This window comes from Theropithecus gelada, chromosome 3 (assembly GCF_003255815.1).
Source record: "Theropithecus gelada isolate Dixy chromosome 3, Tgel_1.0, whole genome shotgun sequence".
Lineage (NCBI taxonomy): Eukaryota > Metazoa > Chordata > Mammalia > Primates > Cercopithecidae > Theropithecus > Theropithecus gelada.
The window spans coordinates 31216605-31240058 of NC_037670.1; the positions used below are offsets into that span (position 1 = coordinate 31216605).

Sequence of the window (23454 nt, forward strand, 5' to 3'; positions counted from 1 at the left end):
GAGTTGAGAGCGCAAAATGGGATTTTTCTGCTTAGAAGGATCATTCTACAAAGTGGAGAACAGATTTCAGGGGGCAAAGCCTGGGACAGAAGGACGATGGGAGTCCTTTACTGAGGCCCAGGTGAGAGAGGATGGGAGGAATGGGTTTGGAAGGTTAACAAAAATGGATGGGAGAGGGTTAAGGAGAAGGAGGAATCAGGGATGGCTTTCAATTTTCCAGTTTAAGTTTATCTTCTACAGCGTGGGCAATTCTTTTTGTTTTCAACAAGATCACCCTGGGCGCGCAGACCTTCCCAGCCCGTGGGGCGAACGTGTGTGTATGGAATCAAGGTCTAAGGAACATCCATCCCAGCCATTGTTGCAAACGGGGAAGTCTAGAGCTCTTCAGGACAGGAGGAAGCTCTGGCCTCGTGCAGGCAAAGGTTTCGCTCGAGGCTCTACCGCCAGCGTCTCCGTTTCCGCGTCCCCCACAACCTTGCGAAAGGTAAACTCCAACGGTCGTTTCCGGATTTTACAGAGGAGCCCCCGAAGTCTGCGTGAACCCTGCCCCAGTCACTTACTCTGCCCAGTAGGTGAACATGAGGCCCAAGCCCCACGCTGTGATTCCAAGTTCGTTTGCTGGGCACGGTAAGTGAACCCTGGGAGTCCTGGACTCTGGTGAAGGCCACCATGCCCTACCTGGAGGTTGGTCAGGGTCTAACGTCCTCTGGCATCCACTGGAAGGGACTGCGTTAGGATTTTTTTCTCTCGTAAAAAAGTTCCTGTCTCCCCCTAGAGCCGGGCACACGCCTCCCGAGCCAGACCACTTGTCCCAGGCACAACGTTTTTTGACTCTTCGCCTCCCCCGTTCCGATCCCCCTTCCTCTCCGCCTTAGGTGGCAGGAAAATCCTTTACCTCCGACCAATCCCACCGATGCCGAGCCGCGCGCGCGCGCCAACTCGAGCTCCGTCTGTGCACGCCATTGGCCACCTCCACCTATGCGGGGTGACGGGCAGCTTCGCGGACCTATCGCCGAGGGAGGCGGAGGCCTCCAGCCCTCCCAAAGCTGCTTTGTTAGGGGCTCCCTGGTCGTCCCCCGGCCCGCCGCGCCTCCGCTGCCTGCGGGAGATCTCCCCGGTCCCCGCTGCCGGAGCCTCGCAGGAAGGCATCCCCGGAGCGCGCGCCGCCCGCGCCCCTCCAGCCGCGCGCTCCGAGCCGGGCCGCGGCGCGGATACCCGGCGTGCGCCCGTAGTCGGTCACCAGCCCAACTCCGAACGCCCCGCTCCTGCATCCGCCGCCTCGGATTGGCTGGCCGGAGGCGGAGCGATTGTCAGGCGGCCCAATCGGAGCTCGGTTTCCCACGGGCTCCTGCTGCCCGGCCCCCGAGGCCGCCGGCGGAGGCGCCCTGACAGCTCCCATTGGCAGACCGCGAGCGGGTTCGAGCCTGGCCGGCAGAGCAGCGCCGCCGCCGTCGGGCGCGCAGCTCTGCAGCTCCGCGAACGCCTTGGCGCCCGCAGCCCCAGGGGCCCGGCGGCCCCGCATCGTGCCCGGCCCCGTCGCGGAGATCCCGGACGACCGTCGCGGGTGAGTACCGCGGGCCTGGGGGGCGCGGGCGTCCGGCCGGAGCCGCCCCGGCGGACGGCGGCGAGGATGCCCAGAGCCTCGGTGCCCGTGCCGGGCACGTTCTGACCCCCATCTCCCGCACACTGGGGCTCCCGGCGGGTCCTAGCTCCCCCCGATCGGGCTTTCCACGTATTGTTTTCGTGTTCACACACTTGGGAGGTGGGGAGATCCGGGGAGGGGAGGCAGGAGGAGGCATCCCTCGCGCGAAGGAGGGAGACGAGACAGTGCAGCCCAGGTGCCCGGCGCCGGATGGAAATGACAGCGTCCGGACGTCGGCATTCGGTCCTCTCGGCAGCAGGAGGTCAGCGCTGACCTGCGGCGGCCGCGGCACTTTGTATTTTATCGGCTGATTTTTGTCAACTTCGGGGAGGGCGTGCGTGTGCGTCCCTGTGTCTATGTTTGCGTCTTGGTCCCTGACTTAGGCACCTCCGGGCCTGGCTTTACGGCGACGCTTCTTGGGCGCTCACCTTGGCGATCCGTGCCGCGCTCGGGGCCGGGCTCACGGGGCGGAGAGCCTGGGGGCCGGCGCACGGAGCTGGGACCCGCGACGAACCCCCGGAGGGGGGCATTTAAAGCGGAATCCTGCGGGTGTGCAGACAATGCCTCATCCGGGCAGCCGGGTCCCGGGGGCCGTGCCCTGGGTCCCCGCGCCCGATCCCGTCCCCGCCTCGCCCTCTCACCAGCTCTGCCGCTGCGATGCTGCTGCGCCGCGCCCCTCGCCACCCGGCTGGCGACCCGCGTGGGGCCCGCTTTTGTTTACAGACCTCGCCATTGGGCGAGAGCAGCGTGCCGTGCGCCCCCAGCCCCAGCGGCTGCCGCCTGCCCCCTCCGAACCTGGAGAAGTTGGTGCGCGCTGTCAGGTGACGCCCCCTCCCCCCGGCCGCGGGGCGGGATGCTGCAGGGGAAAGATGCCGTCTCGGCGCCTTCGCGCCCAGCCCCCGCCGCGCACGGCGCCTCTAGGTCCCCTGCACCCGGGGGCGCCCGTGTCCCAGCCTTGGGCCCAGGCTGGCGGCCCTCCGGGCGCCGACTCGGCCACGCTCACCCGGTTCCAGTCGCATCTTCTGGTCTAGCCCCCGGGTCAGCCCAGGTTGACTCGGAGCCTGCCTTTTCCCGCGCGCTGGCAGGTCTTGAAGGACGCGCGCGAGCCCTTGGGGACACTGTGCAGCCTGTGCCTGCCTCGGTAACACCCGCGCGGCCCCGCGGGACAGCTGTGCCGCATCCCGAGCCAGAGCCGTCCGGATCGGGTTACCCATGCACGCTGACTTGGCGCATACTTTGAGTTGGAGCAGAGGTTGAGAGCCTGTGCGCTGAGGTCAAACAAACCCGGGTTCCAGTACCTGCCCGGTGTCACTCACAAGCTGGGTGATCCCGGCCGAACTACTCTATCTTCCTTCGTCTCAGTTTGCGCATCTGTAAAGTGGGGATAAGGAGTAGTCTCCAGGGGGGCGGGGCTTAAATGACCATACAGATTAACCTCATAGCACAGTGACAGCCACGTATGAAACACTGGAGTCCTGTTGATGTTATTCTGTGTTAGAGGAAATCTGTAATAGAGGATGACCCCTTGTCTCTTTCCTTTTCTGCATTCTTCACTCCCCTAACCCCGATTTCTTTTTATTATAAAAGGCATGAAGGACTGCTGTTCTCAGCTCGAACAGGACTTGTTTTACTTGGCCTTAGGTTTAATTAGACTTATCTAATCGCTTACAGCCCTTTTAAAAATGTGTTTGAATTTCCATTAGGTTTTAGTCGTTTCTTCTTTCTTCTTCAAGACTCTGCTGGGACCCAGACCTGGGTTTGGAGAAGGAAAAACCCTTCCAGGTGGAAGGCGGTTGCCAGTGAACCAATGACTGCTGTGGAAAGTGATTAAGTCCAGGAAGGAGGGAGGTTTGAACAAAAAGATGTCTGGAGGCTGGGAGGGAGCACTTTCTAGGAGAGATGAAATTTAAGCTGTGCCTTGTAGCTGAAGAAGTTTGGTAAATTGCTGGTTTCCAGCATATGCTCTTTTGTATCTCAAGGTAAAAAGCCGGGCTGGGGAGGGTGGAAGCCTTTGCGTGGTAAACGTCGACGTTGCTAAGTAATTATCTTTGAATAGGGGAGAAATAAAACTTAAGGAAGAGGCTGTTGACTAAGCAGGGAAGGTAGAAGAAGAGAATCAATTTCACTGAATATCTTCAAAATGTGAATGTGTTTTGACTTGTTTTTCCTCCACTAGCTCTGCACTGCTACTTTTCTTTAGGCAAAAAGAGAAATCAGTTTCGTGTGGAAATAAACAAAGCAAAATAATAACAGTCCAGAATCAGATAAATAGTTTAAAAAGATGATCTCAGGCTTAACGACAGACTAAAATTTTATTGGAAAAAAAAAAAAAAACTTCCTGTTTTAACACCCTTTTGCTTGTTGGAATAAATTATTGGGTCCAAAAACACATTCTTTGAATGTAGGCCCCAGGGGCCTTTGCCAGCCAAAACAAGCAAACAAACAAACATAAACTCGACTTGGAGGCTATCCAGTGGTTGGAGAAGCCCTCAGGATTGCGCTCTGTCTCTTCTGTTCCCCTGGGCCTGCCTCAGTTACCCTGAGTGCAATTTGACTCCCGTGAACCCCATATTCAGCTGTTGATGTGGAACGTGGCCAGTAGCATTATTGCTATATATCAATTAATAAATATGATAACCTATTTAAAGTTGAGCTCTCAGAAATGATTCCCATCCTTCTTGTACTTGTTCTAGGAATTCTCGCGCCCTTAGGGATGCTGAAGGCCTCTCCCCCCCCCCCCCCTTGTGTGGGGATCAAATCAGTTGGGGGCCTAGACTTAAAAGGGAGCACGTGGTTAGGGAATCTCATTAGCTGACAATTTAACTCTACTCTAATGCTCGTCCAAAGAGCCCGGACAAAGACTTCCTCTCCTTTCCCTTTGCAGTTCTCTCTCCTTGCTCCTCTCCCCTCCCCTCCCCCTCTAAACCAGAAAGGAAAAGCGTTGGGCCTGTCTCCTTCCCGCCAGATTCCTGCAGTTCTGGTGTGCCCTCTGAACCCCAGGCATTCTGGAGCCCGAGCGGGAATTCCTTGGAAGAGTCTGCTGAGGGCCTACTAGGTGCATGTGTTGACACTTCTGCGATTTCTGCAAGGATCGTATTGTCTAAAGGAGAAACATGTTTTGTGAGACAACCTGTCATAGATGTGCGGTAGAAGCCTCCGGTTTTTCCAAATGAGAAAGGCAAGTGAGAACACGAGAGTCCCATCAAAGCCTTGCCTAGAAATCAGGGCCGGGAGAGGGGCTTCTGCCTGTTTGTCAAGGGCAGAGGAGTGGGAGTGAGCAGCCAGGAAGAGAATTCCGTTCCTCTGGGCCAGGTACAGATTCCCATGAAGGTGCTGAACACCGCGGACTCAGGCTTGTGGTTAAGAAAGAACCTCGTTTTACGATCTCCAGTCATTTGGTCTTCCGTATCAAAAACACACTTTCACTGGGGATGTGTGTGTGTATATATTCTATACACACATGTATATTTCCATGTACATTTTCTTTCTAAATTAAGCAAATAGGTAGAAGGTATGTTTCTAAGGGTATCTCTCTGTTTTTTTATTTTTTCCTCAATTCAGGACCAGAAAAATCAGATTAGCAGGGCTCTAGTAAACGTTTCTGTTTTTCCCAATTCTAAACTTCAGGGCTTTTCATCTCTAAATACTCCATTTTATATACGCTATAACTCCTGTGTTAAAAAAAAAAACAAAAAAACAAATTCTCTCTCATCATCATTGTCGGCCAAATCACTTATTAAAAAAACAAGAAAAGAGACATTCAGAAATAAAGCAGTACTCAGCAGAGAACATAGTGTTTTTTAAAATAAAACAATGCTCTAGTGTAAAAGGGTACACGATATTAATAGTTAGGTGGAGTTTTTCCCTTCCATTCCCTTCCCAACCTCTGGCACCATCCTCCACACCCTCCAGCATAAGACCTTCCCTGTTCCTGTGGTCTCCAGGGACCTCATTAAGAAATTCATACGGGCCTAGACTGTGGGCATGGGAAGCCGCAGAGATTCCTCCAGTGCTGGTGTGAGATTCTTCTAGAAGACCTTGAAGCTCTTTCACTAGGTGAAGAGGTTCTCCCCCTGGGCTGAGGCAGAGCTGGGAGACTTTGCATCCTACCGCAGAGCTCTGGAGTGGGGTCTCAGCTCACTGAAACGATTGCAGAGATGGAGGGGGTGGGGGTACCACGCAGGCAATGATCTGAGAGCTGATCAATTGTCTGCTTTCAGAGGATGTTAAACAAAGAGTGATGATTCATCGAAGAACTCTGGGGGAGGAAGTTTCTTTCAGCTGAGCACAATCTCAGTTTCAGAATGGGTCCAGGGCCCTTTGAGGCTTAGTCCTGTCACCAAGTATTTCTTTCTATAAAGGAAGACTTGGGTGTAGTTGGAGCGGGGGCATCCTAGCCTTTTAGAACCTAGCAAAACCGAAGTATAATATGGATATTTCCTGTTTGGGACCACTTTGAATACATGAAAGAAAGATGAAAGAGAGGGGGAAGTGTCTTTGGTTTTAAAAAAAATAACACCTGTATTATTTATTCCAGCTTCTGCCCCACTAGAGTATGATTTTATTAAAGAGCAAAGGATTCTTTTTTTTTTTTTCTTCTTTTTTTGAGATGGAGTCTTGCTCAGTCGTCCAGGCTGGAGTGCGGTGGCACGATCTGGGCTCACTGCAAGCTCTGCCTCCCGGGTTCACGCCATTCTCCTGCCACAGCCTCCCGAGTAGCTGGGACTACAGGCGCCCGCCACCATGCCCGGCTAATTTTTTGTATTTTTAGTAGAGACGGGGTTTCACCGGGTTAGCCAGGATGGTCTCGATCTCCTGACCTCGTGATCCGCCGGTCTCGGCCTCCCAAAGTGCTGGGATTACAGGTGTGAGCCACCGCGCCCGGCCAAGAGCAAAGGATTCTAATGCAATTGTGCTGGGAAAAAGGTCTAATTGGGAGGCAGCGGGGCTGAGGGTCCAGGCTTGGAATGGGTGGAGAAGCTGATTGGAGATTGGGCTATGAGGATTCAGTTGCTTTTCCTTAAAAGACCCAAAACATGCTTCTCTGTGACCATGAGCAAGACAGGATATCCTGCCAAAAAATCCTGCCTTTACAAAGCCTGTTTCCCAAGAAGCGCTCTCCTGCCTCCCTTCCACTGTCCCTCCCACCTTGCCTGAGAGCTGCCAACCTTGTAAACGTAGACCAATCCATCCATCCTAGTTCCTGCTCTTGGTTTCCTCTGCCCACTCTGCAGGGGGAATAATGAGCCCCAGAAAGCCACCACATCATCTGAGGGCAGTGGGAGGTCAGAATGAAGAGTGGGTCTTGGAATCCTCTCTGCTGGGGGAAGTGGGGATGTCAGGACCATGGAAATGGGGTGAACCGGATTTGCTACCCATTGCTTGCTCGGGAGGGAAGGTGGGATCGTGGCAATAGTGACATCTGCTTGTTGAGTCTGAGGGGCCTTGGGGTGGGGGTGAGGGTCTGCTCTGCGAACCCTCTCCTCCCAGCCTTGTTGGAGGCCTCCAGTGTGTGTTGGGAAAGATTTTGCAGCCCATAGCCTCATCTTCCAGGGCTTCTTCAGATCCTGGGGACAAGATCTCTATCAACCCAAACCTCTTTTGGCCATCACCTGGGCTGGGTGGCCGCGTTCCAAGCAAATGATAATTTCTTGCAGGAAAGTCCAGGAGGGTCTCCTGAGCTTGTTCCCACTCACTCTTTGGGCAGTGTTTTCAGAGGCTCCGAACCACGGGGCGTATTCTTGCCATGATCTTATGTGGGTTTTGTTTTATTTGAAACTTAACATCAGCCTCACCCAACCAACTGGAGTAAAGTGTAAGTTCTTTTCTTCTTGCAGAATGTGCATCTCTATCTCCTCACGGGACATAGGATATCTTTGGAGAGTGATAATTTGGAGGGCGAGTTCTTTAGCATAATGTAGGCTCCCTGGGTTCTGATAACCACAGGGGTGCATTTCCATACTGCTAAGGCGCCAAGCTCCCTGCGGTACCCCAGGACACTCCTCCTTTTTACCTGTTGCCTGGTGTCATTATTAATTCTACCACCTGACATGCTCAAAAATGACCCACTTTGGTCTCTCAGAATCCTGTGTCCCAAGTGTCCCAGCTGTAACTCTGAGTATGTTTTAAATAACTCTATCTAGTACTGTTCTGATGGCAAATTCTGCTTTGTACTGGTGATTAGTAGCATCTGCCTTTTGGTTTCAAAGTGTGTTCTAACTGGGGTCGGCTGTGCTGGTTGGTGGAGAGATGAAGGGGGTGCCATGTGCACTTCCTTTCACCTAAAATTTTCTTTGGATCCCAAAGTTATTAAAGGCATTGGAATGCTCAGTTTTGCCATGGCAGAGTTTTGACCTTTTTATGGTGATTCTTACTGTCTACCCTACATGTGGTATGGTAGGGACTTTCTACAGGTTTCTTGTTCTTATTTTTTTGGAGATGGAGTCTTACTCTCGTCACCCAGGCTGGAGTGCAATGGCACAGTCTCGGCTCACTGCAACCTCCGTCTCCCAGGTTCAAGCAATTCTTGTGCCTCAGCCTCCCTAGTAGCTGTACAGGCGCCCGCCACCACGCCTGGCTGATTTCTGTATTTTTAGGAGAGGCAGGGTTTCACCGTGTTGGCCAGGCTGGTCTCAAACTCCTGACCTCAGGTGATTGCCTGCCTCGGCCTCCCAAAGTGCTGGGATTACAGGTGTGAGCCACCGCGCCTGGTGGAGGTTTCTCGTTCTCTTAAGGATCCAACCTTTATCTCTTAGCTACTTTTGTAGTAGGGACTCAGCTTTTGTCTATCAAACTTGAGTTGGTTTTGCTTAAATCACACTTAATTCACAGTTTTACTCAGTAATAATGATCTAGTTTAATATTTTTTCTGACATAAATTGTATTCTTATTTCATGCAGATACTTTGACTCAAGTAATGCAGAGGTGAATTTGATTCTGAAAACAGTGTGCAGGCTGGGCGCCGTCTCTACTAAAAATAAAAAATTTTTAGTTTTTATTTGGGTGTGGTGGTGCACGCCTGTAATCCCAGCTACTCAGGAGGGCTAAGGCAGGAGAATTGCTTGAACCTGGGAGGCAGAGGTTGCAGTGAGCCGAGATCATGCCACTGTACTCCAGCCGGGGTGACAGAGTGAGCCTCTGTCTCAAAAAAAAAAAAAAAAAAAAAAAAAAGACAGAGTAATAATTCCATATAGCATTAAGAGACTCAGAACAGATGCACTTCTATTGAAAGGTATTGTAACAGCCTTCTGCTCTGGTCCTGTTTTATTCCCATCCAGCCTGATATTCTCCAGAAACAATTACATTTGTAGATTTTTGTTTTTAGTGCTTCTAATGATTATATCTCTAAATAATATGAATATATGATTTAATTCTCAGCTTCCCGTTATGATGAGTGACAATTGCATGTCACCTACCTCCTTCCTTCTCCACATTTTTGATAATTATATTTATGGTTCTTTTTTTCTTTTCTTTGAGGTAGGGTCTCGCTCTACTGCCTAGACTGGAGTTCAGTGGTGCAATCACGGCTCACTCCAGCCTCAAGCACCCAGGCTCAAGCGATCCTCCCTCCTCAGCCTTTGGAGTAGCTGGGACTACAGATGCATCCCACTATGGCCGGCTAATTTTTTAATTTTTTGCTATAGAGATAGGGGTTCTGCTATAGCACTCAGGCTGGTCGTGAACTCCTGGACTCAAGCGATCCTCTTGCCTCAGCCTCCCAAAGTTCTGGATTACAGGTTACAGGTGTGAGCTATGGCGTTTGTTTTTTTATGGTTCTTTTTCTTTTATTCTTGTTTTTTTTTTTTTTTGAGGTAGAGTCTCACTCTGTTGCCCAGGCTGGAGTACAGTGGCGCGATCTTGGCTCACTGCAAGATCACCTCGGCCTCCCAGGTTCAAGCAATTCTTCTGCCTCAGCCTCCTGAGTAGCTGGGATTACAGGTGCCTGCCACCATTTACATTAGCCATATTTACAGGCTAGAAATTAGCCTGGGTAATTTTTTTTTGTATTTTTAGTAGAGATGGGTTTCACCATGTTGGCCAGGCTGGTTTTGAACTCCTGACTTCATGATCCACCCTCCTCCAGGCCTCCCAAAGTGCTGGGATTACAGGCATGAGCCACCGCGCCTGGCATTATGGTTCTTAAATTGATTATTCTTCAGTCTTTGTATTACTGACATAGACCTTTAATTTAGTTCCATCAGCCAGTGACGGTAACTTTGCCCTTGTGAAATTAGAAATGAATGTCCTGATCTTCTCTTTTTCTCCTTAACTTTATTCCTGGCTCTACCCCCAGCTCCGTCAGCAGTCAGGAGTGGTAATGTGTTGGTACATTGTATTTCTGTAATCATGATTAAATCTTCTAGGTTTTCTCTATAGATTGTTTTTATTTTTACAACAGTGTTATTAAGCTACACTTCCACCTGTTTTTAAAGTAGACATTTCAGTGGTTTTTGATATATTTACAGAGTTGTACAACCATCACCACAGTCGATTTTAGGACGCTTTCTTCACCCCAAAAGAAACCCTGTACCCACTGACAGTCACTTCTTTTCTCTACTGTTCCTCCCAGCACTTTGCTACCACTGATCTACTTTCTGTTGCTGTGGATTTGCTTAGTCTGGACATTACCGAGAAATAGAATCCTATAATATGTGGTCTTTTGTGACTGACTTCTTTCATTTAGTGTCATGTTTTCAAGGTTCATCTATAGTGTAACATGTATCAGTACTTCGCTCCTTTTTCTGGTTGACTAATATTCCATTGTATAAGTACACTACATTTTGTTTAGTCGTGTATCAGTTGATGGACATTGGGTTATTTCCACCTTTTGGCCATTGTGCATAGTTACTGTTGTGAATGAATATGGCACAAGTATTTGTTTGAATATCTTTTTTTTTTTAACTTTTTTTTTTTTTTCTTTTGAGACGGAATCTTGCTCTGTTGCCCAGGCTGGAGTGCAGAGGCATGGTCTCGGCTCACTGCAGCCTCCACCTCCCAGGTTCAAGCGATTCTCCTGCCTCTGCCTCCTGAGTAGGTGAGACCACAGATGCATGCCACCATGCCTGGCTAAATTTTGTGTGTTTTTTTTTTTTTTTTTTTTTTGAGACAGAGTCTTGCTCTGTTGCCCAGGCTGGAGTGCAGTGGCCGGATCTCAGCTCACTGCAAGCTCCGCCTCCCGGGTTTACGCCATTCTCCTGCCTCAGCCTCCTGAGTAGCTGGGACTACAGGCGCCTGCCACCTCGCCCGGCTAGTTTTTTTTAATTTTTATTTTTTAGTAGAGACGGGGTTTCACCGTGTTAGCCAGGATGGTCTTGATCTCCTGACCTTGTGATCCGCTCGTCTAGGCCTCCCAAAGTGCTGGGATTACAGGCTTGAGCCACCGCGCCCGGCCAAGTTTTGTGTTTTTAGTAGAGACAGGGTTTCACCATGTTGGCCAGGCTGGTCTTGAACTCGTGACCTCAGGTGATCTACCCACCTTGGCCTCCCAAAATGCTGGGATTACAGGCATGAGCCACCACACCCGGCCTTTTAAAAAAATATTATTTTGGATGTAAACCTAAGAACGGAGTTGCTATGTCATACGTAATTCTATGTTTAACGCATTGAGGAACTACGAGATTATTACCCAAAGTGGGTGCACCATTTTACATCCCACCAGCAGTGTATAAGGAGTCCAATTTTCCTACATCTTTGCCAACACTTGTTATTGTTTGTCTTTTTGATTATAGCCATCCTATTGGATAATCTCCTCATGGTGGTTTTGATTTGCCTTTCTCCAATAAATAATGTCATTGAACAAAACATCGTTTCATGTGCTTGTAGGCTAATCGTATATTTTCTTTGAAGAAATGTATCTTCAGAGATGTTGCTCATTTTTATTTTTTTTTGTTTTTTATTAGTAAGTTATAAGAATTCTTTATTCTAGTTATAAGTCCCTTATCAAATATATGATTTGCAAACATTTTCTCCATTCTGTGGGTTGTCATTTAATTTTTTTTTTTTTTTTTTTTTTTTTGAGACAGAGTCTCACTCTGTCACCCAGGCTGGAGTGCAGTGGCTGGATCTCAGCTCACTGCAAGCTCCGCCTCCCGGGTTCACGCCATTCTCCTGCCTCAGCCTCCCGAGTAGCTGGGACTACAGGCGCCCACCACCACGCCCAGCTAGTTTTTTGTATTTTTTTAGTAGAGACGGGGTTTCACCATGTTAGCCAGGATGGTCTCGATCTCCTGACCTCGTGATCCACCCATCTTGGCCTCCCAAAGTGCTGGGATCACAGGCTTGAGCCACCGCGCCCGGCCGTCATTTAATTTTCTTGATGATACCCTATGCATATTTATTTTTAAAAGCTGAAAACCAATAAAAATGTTTACTTAGTCATGATTCTGCCAATACTTTTCACTATGTGTGTAGGTGGTATGCTAATTTACATTTCCTTTTCTACACTTCTGGCATGACTAATTAAGTTATAGATCAAGAAAAGGAACACAGGAAACATTTTGTTTTAAAACACCAATTTCACACTTAAAAAAGCAAAACTTGGCCGGGCGCGGTGGCTCAAGCCTGTAATCCCAGCACTTTGGGAGGCCGAGACGGGCGGATCACGAGGTCGGGAGATCGAGACCATCCTGGCTGACATGGTGAAACCCTGTCTCTACTAAAAAATACAAAAAGTAGCTGGGTGAGGTGGCGGGCGCCTGTAGTCCCAGCTACTCAGGAGGCTGAGGCAGGAGAATGGTGTGAACCCGGGAGGCGGAGCTTGCAGTGAGCAGAGATCCAGCCACTGCACTCCAGCCTGGGCGACAAAGCGAGACTCCGTCTAAAAAAAAAAAAAAGCAAAACTTTGTTTACTTAAAAAACTCTGAATCATTCAGTTACTTTATTTATCAGAGCTTCTTGAAGGAAATATTTGCAATGAGATTTGGAAGTGAACTACCTTTGGTATCAGCTTTTGGGTGTTAAACTTTTGCTGGGTGGTAGTTTTTGTTGTGTCTTATTAATACAGAGGTTCTCAACTGAGATCGTGCCATTGCACTCTAGCCTGAGTGACAGAGCAAGGCTCTTGTCTCAAAACAAAACAAAACAAAAGGATGAGGTTGAGAAACCCTACATTTAAAAGACACAAGTGGCCTGGCGCGGTGGCTCGCGCCTGTAGTCCCAACACTTTTAGAGGTTGAGGTGGGCGGATCATTTGAGGTCAGGAGTTTGAGACCAGCCTGGCCAACATGGCGAAACCCGTCCCTACTGAAAATACAAAAATTGGCTGGGTGTGGTGGCACACACCTACAATCCCAGCTGTTGAGGAGGCTGAGGCGCATGAGAATCACTTGAACCCAGGAGGCAGAGGTTGCAGTGAGCTGAGATCTCGCCACTGTACTCCAGCCTGGGTGACACAGCAGTACTCTGCCTCAGAAAAAAAAAAAAAAAAAAAAAAAGACACAAATAACAAATACTATTCAAGATCGCATGTTTAAATTTCTTAGGAAAGAATCTTGTACTTTCTAGATATTTGGAACTGAGCTATCTTGAGGCATCAACTTTTGGTTATTATTTTAGCTGGAATTAAATTAAGAAAGTATATCTTTTATACAATAGAAAGTTCTTAAAAGCTAGATAATGATTTCAGGTGTTTTGGGCTTTTCTGTGCTTGAGCAAGTCTTTCAATTAATGTCTTCTGGATATTGCTAATAACTGTGTCATGCAAAGCTCATCCTTAACCCTCAAATCTGTTATGGTGAATGTATTGCTGAGTGATTATTACGAAATCACTCCTCTTAAGCTGTTTTATCGAGCATTGAAAATATTTTCAGGCCGGGCGCGGTGGCTCAAGCCTGTAATCCCAGCACTTTGGGAGGCTGAGACGGGCGGATCACGAGGTCAGGAGATCGAGACCATCCTGGCTAACATGGTGAAACCCCGTCTCTACTAAAAAATACAAAAAACTAGCCGGGCGCGGTGGCGGGCGCTTGTAGTCCCAGCTACTCGGGAAGGCTGAGGCAGGAGAATGGCGTAAACCCGGGAGGCGGAGCTTGCAGTGAGCTGAGATCCGGCCACTGCACTCCAGCCTGGGCTACAGAGCGAGACTCCGTCTCAAAAAAAAAAAAAAAATAAAAATAAAATGAAAATATTTTCAGAAAACGTTCCGAGTGTGTTGCATGGTCTACGACGACATTTCAGAAAAGATGTATGAATGTTCAAATAATTATCTCATCTTGAAATCTCTATGATTAGAAGTTACAATTTCAGTCCCACAGTTATATCAATTGAACTTTAACATTTCATTGTAATTATAAAAATGAAAACCTTGTAACTGTGGTCCTTAGTTAACTAAACAGTTTAACAATAGAATTCGTTACAGTAGATTGAAAATACTCACCCTGTAGTTTTTTCCCCCTCCTGACGGACAGCTAATTGCTTTAATTTTGAGGGTTGGATCTGTCTGCAACCTTGGCCCTGTGAAACCTCACCAATTGTATCAAACGGAATTATCTTAAAGGTTTGTGGGAGTCTGTTGCGACAATTTCAGTGCACTTCAAGTAGGAATACCCGAATGACTGTCTCTTTCTTGGAAGATGGGGTCAAAACCAGATATACTTCGTTTATAAAAAGTTGCTGGTTAGCATGAGGAACCTGGAGTCTTCATGCCAAAGACTTTAGAGATCCCAGTTAACTGCCCATTCTTTAAAACAGGACTAGTTAATGTAGCTTATTAGAGTGGGAAGGGCTAAAATTGTTCCTTTTGGACAGACTCTGAATTTTAATTGTGGTAATCCATGTCTTCTCAGCCTGTGATACAGCAGTTCTGAATGTCATCCAAGTCAGGAAAAGTGACTTTATGAGTCTCCTAGCAACTAGCAACTACTACGCTGGAGTGCCTGGACCTTATCTTTATTACAACATAGGAGCCAGCCCCACTATTTTGGGGCACAGTCCCGCAGCCGAGACAGCTGAGACAAGTGAGAGGGCTTTGGGGAAACTGGTTTCAAGGGAATAAGACATGGTCTTGGTTGCTGCATTACGGTTGCTAGAGAACTTTAATTTGGGAAAAACTTGAAAACTCTCAAGGTTTTTCAAGCTTCAACAAGTTACTTTGTGGAATTCTGGAGCAGAGGGGAGTCAGGTTTGATCGTTTTTACTCTCACTGTAGATGCTGTGACATGCATATCCTTGAATTTTCTTTCTCCTTTGCCAGGAATAAAATATTTCTGACCTCTAGCAATGTTAAAATGGTTAATAGCCTTTGATTACATGGGCCCACCCTTCTCCATTTTTCTCAGGCATGCTCTGGTTCCTTCCTTCTCTCCCTTTCTTCCTTCCTTCCTTTCCTTCCTTCCTTCCTTCCTCCCTCCCTCCCTTTCTTCCTTCCTCTTGCCCTGTCACCCAGGCTGCAATGTGATCTCGGCTCCCTGCAATGTCTGCCTCCCAGGTTCAAGTGGTTCTCCTGCCTCAGCCTCCTGAGTAGCTGGGATTACAGGCGTGTGCCACCATGCCTGGCTCATTTTTGTATTTTTAGTAGACATGGGGTTTTGCCATGTTGACCAGGCTGGTCTCGATCTCCTGACTTCGTGATCTGCCTGCCTGGGCCTCCCAAAGTGCTGAGATTACAGGTGTGAGCCACTGAGCCTGGCCTCTGGTTTCTTTTTTAACATTTTTTTTTTCCCTTCTACCTGGGTGATTCTTCTGGAAAATTCCATCACATTTTTTTTTGTTTAATTACAAATACTTCTTTTCATTACATAAAGTGTGCCAGAATACCCATTATAAATATTCTTTAGTGTTGAGATTAAGGGTGGTTGTTATTTTCTTTTATTAAAAAAAATTTTTTTTAAATAAATTAAAAATATTTTTCTCTTCCTATATAAAAGCAACTTACTTTCTTCTGTATGATTTTTTCTAACTTTGAAAGATTTTGCAATGAGTAGGAGTTACTTGTATAATCGGAAAAATCGCATTGTGAATATGCACCTTCATCTTTGAGTGGGTGTGACTAGTGGACACTTAAGCCCCCCAAAGTCATATTTTCTTGTTTTGTAATCCACTTTACACATGGAGATTAATCGCAAAGTGCTCCTCTCAACAACAAGGACCTTGGGAAGAATAAAGAATATGTGGGCTCTGTCAGAGTGAACAAAGATGAGAAAGCCAGTGGGGGCCACAGAGGAGCCCAGTGATTCAATCTCAATGGAAGGATTAGCACTATTAATGGATCCTTTCAGGCTGAGACTGAACCAAGACCCTCAGTCATCAGAACATTGTTGACCTTGGAGGGTTGAGTGCCTCCCCTTTTTTCCCCTTTCTCCTTAGACACTAGTCATATACCCACAGTCCCAATCATGGTTGTGTCTCATGACCTCAGCTTTTCTCTAGGATTGCCTTCTGGTTCATGAATGATCCCATCTTCTCTGAATGTCCCAGAGCATTGATGATTTCCAAGACATTTAATTCATGTCTGTGTTAGTTTCCTCACTGTAACAAGGTACCTCAGTCTGGTGACTTAAGACAACAGAAGTTTATTCTTTCACAGCACTGGAGGCTAGAAGTCTGAAATCAAGGTGTCAACAGGGCCACACCCCCTCTGGAGGCCCTGTGGAAAACTCTTTTCTTGCCTCGTCCTTATCACTCCAATCTCTGACTCCTTCACTGGCTGCATTCTGTGTGTGTGTGTGTGTGTGTGTGTGTCTGTTTCCACGTGTGTGTGTGTGTGTGTGTGTGTGTGTGTCTGTTTCCACATCTCCCCCTTTCCCTTATAAGGTTATCAGCTATTGGCTGTAGGGCCCAGCCTAGTTCAGTGTGACCTCTTCTTAACTTGATTACATCTGCAAAGAACCGGTTTCCAAGGAAGCTCACATTCACAGGTACCAGGGATTAGGATTTTGACATATCCTTTTTTTAGGGTCACAGTTCAACCCATAACCATGCCCAGCTGCTCTGTTAGACTGCCTGTTTGTTTGTTTATTTATTTATTTATTTTGAGACAGAGTCTTGCTCTGTTACCCAGGCTGGAGTGCAGTGGTGCAATCTCAGCTCACTACAACCTTCGCCACCTGGGTTCAAGTGATTCTCCTGCCTCAGCCTCCTGAGTAGCTGGGATTACAGGTGCCCACCATTGTGCCCGGCTAATTTTTGTATTTGTGTAGGGATGGGGTTTCAGTTTCGCATGTTGGCCAGGCTGCTCTTGAACTCCTGACCTCATGTGATCTGCCTGCCTGGGCCTCCCAAAGTGCTGGGATTACAGGTGTGAGCCACCGTACCTGGCCTATTTTTAAATTTATTTATTTATTTATATATATTTATTTATTTTTTGAGACCGTCTCTTTCTGTCGCCCTGGCTGTAGTGCAGTGATGCGATCTTTTTTTTTTTTTTTTTTTTTTTTGAGACTGAGTCTGGCTCTGTCGCCCAGGCTGGAGTGCAGTGGCCGGATCTCAGCTCACTGCAAGCTCCGCCTCCCGGGTTTACGCCATTCTCCTGCCTCAGCCTCCCAAGTAGCTGGGACCACAGGCGCCCGCCACTTCGCCCGGCTAGTTTTTTGTATTTTTTAGTAGAGGCGGGGTTTCACCATGTTAGCCAGGATGGTCTCGATCTCCTGACCTCGTGATCCACCCGTCTCGGCCTCCCAAAGTGCTGGGATTACAGGCTTGAGCCACCGCGCCCGGCCCTAGTGATGCGATCTTGGCACTGCAACCTCCACCTGCCAGGTTCAAGTGATTCTCCTGCCTCAACCTCCTGAGTAGCTGGGATTACAGGTGCCTGCCACTACACCCAGCTACTTTTTGTATTTTTAGTAGAGATGGGGTTTCGCTGTTTTCACCAGGTAGGTCTTGAACTCCTGAACTCAAACGATCTGCCCCCCCTTGGCCTCCCAAAGTCCTGGAATTACAGGTGTGAGACACTGTAAGTGCCGGGCCTTAGGCTGCCTATTTAAATTGTTTAAGGACTTGTTATATGGATATGTCCTCAGTGCTAAGAAGCTTGATTTTCTGAAAGCTTAGCTCTGACATGCCACCTTGTGTTTTAAACTTTCAATGGCCATGGCTAGCCCTCCGGTCCAGACCTTGTTTTTCAGTCTTGTCTGACAGGACTCCTTGTTCAAATCCTTTGAGCCAGTGAAACAGGAGTTACTTCTCCTCTGGGATATATCCTGTTTTCTTATTCTTCTGCTCACACTGTTTCCAGATCTGGGACATTCCTATTTCTGCATGTCAAAATCTACCTCCTCTTCTAGGTCTGGTTGAAATCAGCCATCTTCTTACCGTTTTCCTCGATGTTCTGCTTCCTCCATGATTGAAGTCGTCCCTTCCCTTCTGAATCATCATAATGTTTCATGACTCTTTTCTGTGTGCTGTTGGAGCCCGGCTTGGGTCTCTGTGGATGCTTGCTAGACTGCAAACCTCTTAGATGGCGAAGTCTCAGCCAGATGCATCGCCCACGGGACTGCTGTGGAGGAGCCTGGCCTGTGTTTGGATAAACTTGCCCCGATTTGTAACTCAGCGGTCTGTACGTATGCACGATGCACAGGGCATTGCCAAGAGTGTGAGCTCGGAATGGTGGCGGCTGTGGGGTGCAAAGCCCAAAGTTAAAAGGGAGTTTTACTCAGGAGAGATCAGAGGGAGCAACTTCCCTATGGGCCTATTGGAGAAGAAAGTTTCTCTTAGTTGCTGATGAGCGGTTTCCAGCCAGGGTGAAACTGTTGTATACGAAGAGGCAAAATGAGGTGGTGTGTACTCTGAGGGGGAAGCGGCATAGGCAAGCAGTTTGGAACCAGCAGATAAACAGAAACCAGAAAACCAAGAAAAGCATCGCACCGATATACCTTTGATTCCAAGGTGAACCCTTTTGGACCTGCATTTTTTTTTTTTTTTTTTTTTTGAGATGGAGTCTTGCTCTGTCACCCAGGCTGGAGTTCAGTGGTGCAATCTCAGCTCACTGCATCCCCCCACCTCCCAGATTTGAGAGATTCTTCTGCCTCAGGCTCCTGAGTAGCTGGGACTACAGGTATGCACCACCATTCTGGCTACTTTTTGTATTTTTAGTAGAGACAGAGTTTTGCCATGTTGACCAGGCTGGTCTCGAACTCCTGACCTCAAGTGATCTGCCCCCCCCCCCCCCCCGGTCTCCCAAAGTGCTGGGATTACAGGCATGAGCTACCATGCCCAACCAAGAACCTGGGGTCTTTTAAAGTGTCACAGGGACTGAGCAGCCCAGGACCTAACCTGCAAATGGTTGCAGAAGAATTTGTAGGTGGATACTGACCCTATGGGTAGAAAATCATGGATTATCCTTGAGGGAGTAGTAAGGGTTGAGGGGCAAGTAGAAATAGAGAGAAGCTGAGTTCCCTAATCTCAAGGAGAAAACATTTTGACTGGGAGGTGAGATGATCCCACAGTGCTGTACCTATTACTAAGCCTTCAGAAGAAAGAGGGAGACTTTCATAGGAGGAGTGTGGCTTGAATGCCTGTGGCTGGGTCAAAGGTTGACGCTAATCTTCATGGCGCATGACCACAGAGGGAGGGGTGAGGGCATTGGTTTTAGGGAAAGTGAGGAAATTGCTAATTGAGATCTGATAAGGGTTCAGGCGTTTGCTTGACTTTCCCAACCTATTTTTCTAGGCAGTTGGGCAAACGCGTAGCTGCTAAAGGGGGTTTTGCGCTGCACATGGATCAGCTTACTCGTTTAAAATGTATTTTTATTGACTGCGCGATTTTTGTAAGAACAATAAAATGCATTTAAAAGGAGACATTCTTCCACATTCCTAGGATAGGAACACATTGGTTGCTTTTGGTTTTCTCTGTTCTTTCTTATCCATATTTTGGATGTACTTTTTATATAATTGTAACTCTTAAATAGATACAGCTTTGTATTTTGTTTCTTTTCAGGTGATGTTGCATCATCAGCCTGTATATTGTAGCCACTTTATCCTCATACTTCTCATTTATAATGGTCATACATTTCAGTGAGTTCATCATTTACTTAACTAATTCTGTAATTGAACATTTATATAGTATTATTTTCATCACTATTTTAAGAATCTTTTTTGACCTTTTTCTTTTCTTTCTTTTTTCTTTTTTTTGAGACAGGGTCTCACTCTATTGCCCAGGCTGGAGTGCAGTGGCGTGATGTTGGCTCACTGCAGCCTCCACCTCCGGGGCTCAAGTGATCCTCCCACCTCAGCCTCCCGGGTGGCTGGGACTACAGGCAGGCACCACCATACCCGGCTAACTTTTGTATTTTTTGTAGAGAAGGGGTTTTGCCATATTGCCCAACCTAGCCTCAGACTCCTAGCCTCAAGTGATCTGCCCGCCTCAGCCTCCCAAAGTGCTGGGATTAAGGCGTGAGCCACCATGCCCACCCTGACATTCTTTAAGTATATATTGCTTGCTTGCTTGCTTTTTAATATATTTTTCTCAGGATAAATTTCCAAGATGTAGGATCTGTATTAAATATGTATTAAATATGACATTGTAAAAAATAGCTCTTGATTTGAATTGCCAAACTGCCTTCCAAAAATTTTGATTGGTCTTCATCAGTTGATGTATATATCCAAATATGAATTTATCAGTATATGAGTATATTGGACTCACCATAGCCTAACTAGCAACGGAATCTTAATCATTTCACTTTATTTTGTTGCTGTTAATTGAGTCAGTATCTCCATCTCTGTCTTTCTCCATTTCCTTACTTTCAGGTAGACTTTACTTTTCGTGTTTATTACTTTAAAAATTGTTTCAAACATTTACAAAACACTAGCATTATCTTATCACTGAAATCATTCCTATGCCTCAGAGCAAAAAAAAACAAACAAAAGAAAACTATAAACAACTGTCTTTGGATTCCTCATCTGTGAGACGTTGTTTCTGAGGTCCTTTCTAGCTTCCAGTGTCTTGAGTCTTTGATTTTATGGACCAGAAGTTTAAGAAGTGAGCAGGCTGGACATTAAGAGAGCCTCATCTGCAGAGATGTTGCTTAGGCTGGTCACAAACTCCTGGGCTTAAGTGAGCCTCCTGCCTCAGCTTCCCGAAGTGCTGGGATTACAGGTGTGAGCCACCTCGCCCGGCCACATGAAATACTTTTATAAGTCGTGTTTAGGACTATGACCATTGTACTCACTACCTTTTTTTTTTTTTTTTTGAGACGGAGTTTCACCCTTTTTGCCCAGGCTGGAGTGCAATGGCGTGATCTCAGCTCACTGCAACGTCCACCTCCTGGGTTCAAGTGATTCCCCTGCCTCAGCCTCCTGAGTAGCTGGAATTACAGGCGCACGCCATGACACCCAGCTAATTTTGTATTTTTAGTAGAGACAGGTTTCACCATGTTGGCCAAGCTGATCTTGAACTCCTGATCTCCAGTAATCCACCTGCCTCAGCCTCCCAAAGTGCTGAGATTATAGGCATGAGCCACTGTGCTCGGCCTGTACTTGCTACCTTTTATTGATCCTTTCCTTTGTGCTAGGCCTTACAATTTTTTTTTTTTTTTTTTTTTAATTTTTTTTTGAGACGAGGTTTCACTATGTTGCCTAGACTGGTTTTTTTTTTTTTTTTTTTTGAGACGGAGTCTTGCTCTGCCGCCCAGGCTGGAGTGCAGTGGCCGGATCTCAGCTCACTGCAAGCTCTGCTTCCCGGGTTCACGCCATTCTCCTGCCTCAGCCTCCCGAGTAGCTGGGACTACAGGTGCCCGCCACCTCGCCCGGCTAGTTTTTTTTTTTTTTTAGTAGAGACGGGGTTTCACCGTGTCAGCCAGGATGGTCTCGATCTCCTGACCTCGTGATCCGCCCGTCTAGGCCTCCCAAAGTGCTGGGATTACAGGCTTGAGCCACCGCGCCTGGCCGCCTAGACTGGTTTTGAACTCCTAGGCTCAAGTGATCCTTGTGCCTCAGCCTCCCAAGTAGCTGCTATTGCAGGTGTGTACCACAGCTTGCACTGGGCCTTTTTGATACTTTACATGTTATCTTTAAGAAGTCCTCAAACGGTGAGTACTGCTATCCCATTTTACAGATGAAAAATTGGAGAAGCAGAGAGATTCGATCCATGACAGGCCACACAAGCTGGATGCGATGAAATCCACTCTCATCAATTGCTAACAGCACCTGGGTGGTTATGTGGCTCGGATTCACTGATTCTCACCCTCCCCTTAATTCTGCGTCTGTCAAGGCCACCGCATTCCCCTCCCCCTTCTCATTTCGTGTCCCTCTGCCAAGCAGTCCGGAGTGTCCATGCGACTCTGCTAGACTGAGCAGAATGTTTAGTATAGAATAACTAACCCATTCCCTCTTCCCCTGTCATTTAATACAATCCAGTGCCTCAGAATACTCTGTCAAAGGTATTTTATTTAGTCGAGACCATTTAAGAATGGAAGAAATTTCCTGTTGAGAGATTTAATGTGTGTGGTGTGTGTGTGCTCGTGGAGGCAAATGGACGTTTAAGAGTGTGTGAGGTGAAGGATAGCAGACTCCGGAAGTCTGGGGACCACTTAGGTCTGTAACCCTCCCTCTTGCACCAGCTGTCCAGCTCCGAAAGGCCTCCTGGGTTTCCCATTTATGGGACCCCTTTACTGTTACGACACCTGTTTAAATGTGGTGTTTCCATTACGGGAGGCATGGTAGGTGGCTGGAATGAGCGGCCGTGCAGGGACGATGTGTGCCGGCTGCCCCTCCTCCCACCACTTCTTGGGGAAAGTCCATTTTTGGTCTTTTGTTTCAGCGAGAAATGCATAAAAACGTTTGCAGGGACCCTTCCCCCTCTTGCTCTGCAGCTGAAATTTCAGGCTTTGACAATAGGGGCCAAATCTCTTTCGAAACTGAGACAGCACTAATGAAAACATTGTCATGTCCATACTTCTTTTGGAAAAATCTTTTAGATCATGTGACATGGACGTGCGTGACATTGGGCTTGAATGATGACAGCATTCTGTGTTCTCCCTTGGAATTCTGGGTGTCCTCAGGCAGGAGAGCTTTGCTGTAAACGGATGATATCACCCCCATTTTACAGATAGGAAGCGATACGCTAACATTATGTATATATTTACTTACTTTAAAAAATATTTTTTAACTTATATAGAGATATGGTCTTCTCCCATCTCAGCCTCCTGAGTAGCTGAGACTACAGGCGCATGCCACGCCAGCCAGCTATTTTTAAACTTTTTTGTTAAAGACAGGGTCTCACTATGTTGTCCAGGCTGGTCTCGAACTTCTGGCCTCAAGCATTCCTTCTGTCTCAACTTCCCAAAGTGCTGGGATTACAGGCATGAGTAACCGTGCCTGGCCACATATTTATTTAATTAAAAAGTTATTGAAATTAAATATACATACAGAAAAGTGTACGTTATTGTACTTGTACAGCTTGATGAATTCTTACAAATGGAATACAATCATGTAACCAGCACATGGATCTAGAAACAGAACGTGCTGAGACCCCAGAAACTTTCCTGTCAGCGCCCCCTTCAGGGCAACCCCAATCCTGATTTCTAACCCCATAGATGTATTTTTGTACTTGATAGTAAGGAATCACACAGGATGTATTTCATTGTATCTGGTGTCTTTTGTTCAGTGTTCTGTTTATGAGATTCGTCCATTTGTAATTTTCACCTCCAAAACATTGTTTTTAAGTTTTCTTTGTTTGGATAAATAATGCCTTTACATGGTTTAAGATAAAAAGATTATACTGAAGTACACATAGAGCGGTCTTGCTCTCACCCCATCTCTTAATACCCTAGTTTTCTATCCCCTTGGGTAATTAATACTTTTCTTTATTTCTTTCTTTCTTTCTTTCTTTCTTTCTTTCTTTCTTTCTTTCTTTCTTTCCTTCCTTCCTTCCTTCCTTCC

General features: G+C 47.2%; 1 protein-coding gene across 7 annotated transcripts in view; it reads left to right on the forward strand.

Moving 5' to 3' along the window:
- The first annotated feature begins 1403 nt into the window (after positions 1-1403).
- The window catches only part of TIAM1 (T cell lymphoma invasion and metastasis 1), a 444177-nt gene continuing 422126 nt past the window's right edge, over positions 1404-23454 (forward strand). For 6 of the 7 annotated variants that reach the window (XM_025380046.1, XM_025380049.1, XM_025380045.1 and 3 more), the window contains exon 1: positions 1404-1564. The gene's annotated coding sequence lies outside the window, so the exon portion shown is untranslated. Of the gene's footprint in view, positions 1905-23454 lie in introns of all 7 variants that reach the window. The other variant, XM_025380044.1, reaches the window with a different exon arrangement.